Source organism: Ptychodera flava, chromosome 20 (assembly GCF_041260155.1).
Source record: "Ptychodera flava strain L36383 chromosome 20, AS_Pfla_20210202, whole genome shotgun sequence".
In the NCBI taxonomy this organism is placed as follows: Eukaryota; Metazoa; Hemichordata; class Enteropneusta; family Ptychoderidae; genus Ptychodera; species Ptychodera flava.
In genome coordinates this window covers 16,573,497-16,578,771 of record NC_091947.1, presented here as the reverse complement: position 1 = coordinate 16,578,771, position 5,275 = coordinate 16,573,497, and positions in this window count along the sequence as shown.

Below are 5,275 nucleotides of genomic sequence, written 5' to 3'. Positions count from 1 at the left end.
GTTTCATCTTAATGTCTAATATCCTATCAAAATTGAAGGGTATAGAACTTGTGGTTACTGAGTTGTGCATATATATGTATAATCAAAGTCAAAGGTCATCGAGGTCACGTAACATTTTGAAAAAAAATTGTGTTGCTAATTAATCTCTATATGCCAAAAATCAGACCTCTTGCTCTATTCGCTTGCCCAGAATTAGATATGTGCAAAATTAATGAGGTAAAGCGTGTGTTGTCACAAGGTCTCCCATCCTACAAAATATAAAGGACATAGCACTTGTGGTTACTTATTTATTGACATAAACGTATATTTTAGGTAAAAGGTCATCGAGGTCACATGACATTTTGTCGAAAAATTTATATCATATAGTTATCCCTATATACCAAAAATCAGACATCCAGCTCTATTGGCTTGTTCAAAATTAGATATGCGCATAATTAATGAGGTACAGTATGTTGCGTCATAAGGTCTCCCCTATCATACCATATATGAAGGTTGTAGCACTTGTGCTTACTGAGTTATGGACAAATATGTATATTTGAGGTCAAAGGACACCGAGGTCACGTGACATTTTGTCAAAAAAAATTGTATTGCGAGGTTATCCCTATATACCAAAAATCAGACCTCTAGCTCTATTGGCTCGCTCAAAATTAGATATGCGCATAATTAATGAGGTACAGTATGTGGAGTCATAAGGTCTCCGGCATACCAAATATGAAGGTTGTAGCACTTGTGGTTACTGAGTTATGGACAAATATGTATATTTGAGGTCAAAGGTCACTGAGGTCATGTGACATTTTGTCAAAATGTCTGAGATATCTGCGTGAACGAATGGACTCACGGATGGACGGACATGACCCAATCTATAAACCCCTGGACTTCATCCGTGGGGACTAAAAACTGAGTCACTGCATCCGTTTTGCAATATGAATACGATGAGAAACTAAAGTTTTATTTTTCTTGGCCTTATACATGGGAGTCTATGGAGAACTGCCTTATACATAGGAGTCTATGGAGATGTATACTAAAAAGTCCTCTAACACGGCCAAATTTGATCGCATTGTCAAACAAATCGACGTGCATCTGTATGGGGTAGGGTACTTTCCCTGTACCAAGTTTGAACAAAATCGTTCCAGGCTTCTCTGAGATATCTGCGTGAACGGATGGACGGAGGGACGGACGCATGGACGGACATGACCAAGCCTATAATTCCCCCCGGACGGTGTCCATGGGGACTAATAAAACGTTCGACGCCACGTTTTTTGGCGACGAATGGCAACATTTGTTTGGTAAATCTACAGACTTTCACAACGTGTTACGCCAATAAACAAGTCACAAATCGATGCCACAGTCGCCACCAAATTCAATGTTGTTTAAAAGTTTCGAACTTTAATATTAGTATTCTTGACATAAATTGACGGCTTTCAACCTGGCGGACATTTTTGTCATGATCATTGGCTCTGTGCTACGTTTGAACCAAACTGGCTGGGGCATGTCTGAGTTAGGGCTCAAAATATGAAAATCCCACAATAAAATGGCTAATGGGCGGTAATACTTTATTCACTTGGCTGGATGCACTGAACTTTATATCATATGCATGTCACATTTGTCCATTACAAATGCCTTTTGGCCTTGTAGATTATGCATTTTCTTTCATAGTTCTACAGGTAGCAAAACGGATGTAGCAAAAGCAACTTAATGGCCGTCTGGAACACATATTGGATCACATCACACCGGCCATATTGGATCACATTGGATCACACAGGACCATAAACTGTCACTCACATGCACACTATACATAATACACATGTCCGTGTACCAACTTTCAATGAAATGTTTTCAGGGATAGTACATTTACGGCTCAAAGACGACAAAATTTTGCAACAAAACGCGTCTGACACCATCTTGGATCGTATTGCAAAATGAACTGTCATGCACATGGACCATACAATGTCTGTGTGCCAAGTTTGAGCGAAATCTGTTCAAGGACAGTTTTTTATGGTTTAAAACCATGGCAGCCATATTGGATCGTATTGCACAACAAAATTGACATGCACATCGACACTACAATATATATGTTAGTGTGCCAGGTTTGAACGAAATCTGTTCAGGGTCAGTTGAGTTATGGTTCAAAAACATGAAACAATTGAAAAATAATAGAGAGGTTAAGATTTCATACGGGAACGGAACGGCAACGGATACGTCATCACTTTCTGCGCGCTCTCATCATGTTCTGATGATGTCACACGTTCTCTTGTCGTTTGGCAGTCGTTTTCTACGTGAAACTGCCACTTTTCTCGTACACCTTTTCCGAGAGCGATTTTCACGCTCGCTTCGCCATAGACTTGATAATCAAAACTAACATTCCTTTCGTTTTGTATTGTTGCTCTTGGTTTTATCAATCGCCGTCTGATTTTGAGATATTTTAGGTAACAAAAAGGAAAAAGTACTCCCTGCAGTGCACTCGCAGACGACGACACACGCGCGGCAGACGTCGCATACACTGCACTGCCGATAACATTCAGTCTAGACTGAAATTAACATTGTCGTTTGTTTTACTTCCGTGACTTTGACACGTTTTTTCTAACACAAAGTAAAATTTCAGTATTTTCAATTTTTTTCTCTGTGTTCTATTAACCAAGCAAAATCCTTAAGACGATGCGACTGTGTGAGTCGGCACGCACACCGTCTTAATCTACACTTGCTTCAAGTCTATGGGCATATAAAAAACAAAACAGAGCGAACTGAATGTATAAACTTCAGTAGACTGTAGCATTAGTGATAAGCTGTTACGTAGATCGTTAGGTGAACACAGACATGTGAACCTTGCTCGGCTAGCCAGTTACTGCAGCCGTGGAAAGCAAAGCGACGGGGCCGGTCAAGTCTTAATCCGAATATGTGCAGAACGTTACGCTTACGGAACGCGTAGCCACTCTACGTTACGTTCTCGCTACGGGTGAAATCTTAACCTCTCTAATGGCCGCCTGACGGCCATATTGGATCATATCGCGAAAACGATGGACATGCATATACATACCATAGTACTTTATCCATGTACCAACACTGATCGGAAATCAGTTTAGGTAAAGTAGAATTGCAACTCAAAACATGAAAAATTCGAAACAAAATAACCGTGACCCCCTCCCCCCCTATTCCAAATTTCGAAAACAGGGTGACCCTCCCTCGGCGCGCGACATAGGTAAAACAAAAGGTGGACATATATATATATATATATATATATATATATATATATATATAATATATATATATATATATATATATACACAGGGGTTTCATTAAGAGCCGGCAGCTGGCGAAATTGACCGGTTACTCTACTTTTTTGGAAACTTTTGAGTCTTTCATCGCTAAAACATGTTTTACCTTATGAAATGGTTCGGACAAGTATCACAAGCTGTGCTATCAAACTATTCAAAAGGTTTTATGTGAAACATAGTTTAGTAGACGAGTGACTACTACGATCGCCGTGCATGACAGTCTAGCTTTACTGCCTGAATAAAAATCGGAATTGCAACGGACGATTCTATTGGCTACCTGTGTTGCTGACTCCCATGTGGTGCCATTGTATTCGCCAATGGAAACGTGCGTTCTACACCGGTCAGCCGTCATAAGCTCAATTCAAAACGTACAAATTTTCATATCCTATATCAAGGTTCTTACTTTGCATATTAAAGCTTATAGGCCTAAGTCAAATAGCCTTGATGATTTTGGTTTCTATTCGCGAAATTTGGTCATTGTTGTCATTTTTAATTATTATTGATAAATAAATTATCCTTTTAACCTCCCTATAGGTATAAAAGTTCTTTGTTTACAGAGTTTCATACCAAACATCAGGGTTCTTAATTTGAAGCATAACATAGTACAATAATGAAAAGTTTCTCGTATTCTGTGTTTAAAATATCACAGTCTCATCCAGGATGGCATCAACAGGGAGATTTCTCCTTTACCAGAAAATATAGGGATGATTTCACCAGTGTATGTGTTCTACTTGTATCTCTAAGGTGTGACTAGCACCATTTATGAGGGGGTGGGCTGGTCCCCCCTTGATAAATTAATTTTGGTGTCAACATGTCGACAGTCTCTGAGGAGAAAGCTCCCGTCCCCCTGTCTAGATGAAACACTGTATAATATCATCTGCAATATCAGATTTATATCATTAATAATAATGAATTATTATAGATTATCCAAGAAAGCATATAGGTTCTTAACATACCGATTTTCATATCAAACATCAAGGTACTTTACTGAGCAACATTGTCAACTTATTTATAGACTTTAGTTTTCTTTGTTCAAAATATGGTCAGCAATACTACCTTTTATCATTTTTAATTATGAATTATCATATTTAATTTCCCAGGAAAATGGCTTTTATGATATAAACACAGATTGTTGTCCAAAAACACTGCTGACAATACTTTCTGAAAATACTAGAATTTCACGTGACTGTGAGCTGTAAAAAATTCATTTTTAGCCGATTTTCCAGGGCTTTCGGCCTTCGGCCGGGAGAGGAAACACCTCCTGGAACACAGCTGACAATAGTTTCTGAATAAACTAGAATTTCAAGTGACTGTGAGCTGTAAAAAGTAAATTTTTAGCTAGTTTTCCAGGGTTTTTCGGCCTTAGGCCGGGAGATGGAACACCTCCTGCAACACTGCTGACAATACTTTCCAAAAAATACTTGAATTTCAAGTGACTGTGAGCTGTAAAAAGTGATTTTTAAGTTGATTTTTCAGGGCTCCCGGCCTTCAGAACACCCCCCTTCCGGACCCTCCCCCCCAACCGCTTTGTGGTCGTGGTAGTTGTGAGCCGCGTACTTTTTTATTTTGGCCCCCTACTCCAAAACTTAGTGAAACCCCTGATATATATATATATATATATATATATATATATATATATATATATATATATATATATATATATATATATATATATATATATATATATATATATATATATATATATATATATATATATGTATATATAATTTGGTTCAGTCCTTCTAGACATATGTGGTCTAAATTTCTTAAAATATGTAAGTTTTCGTAAAATCGCCAACCTTGCAAATGACCGCAAATTATGCAATATGTCTGATTCATGCATGCATAAAATTACATGTTAATCTGATCAGATGTTCTTGTCATATCGGAAACAAGCACACAGCAGACACACACACATCGGCACGGCATTAGCTCCTTGTGTGAATGCGGAGGCTATAAATAATAACTATCGTCGCATTGCCCTTTCTACTGTTGTTTCCAAA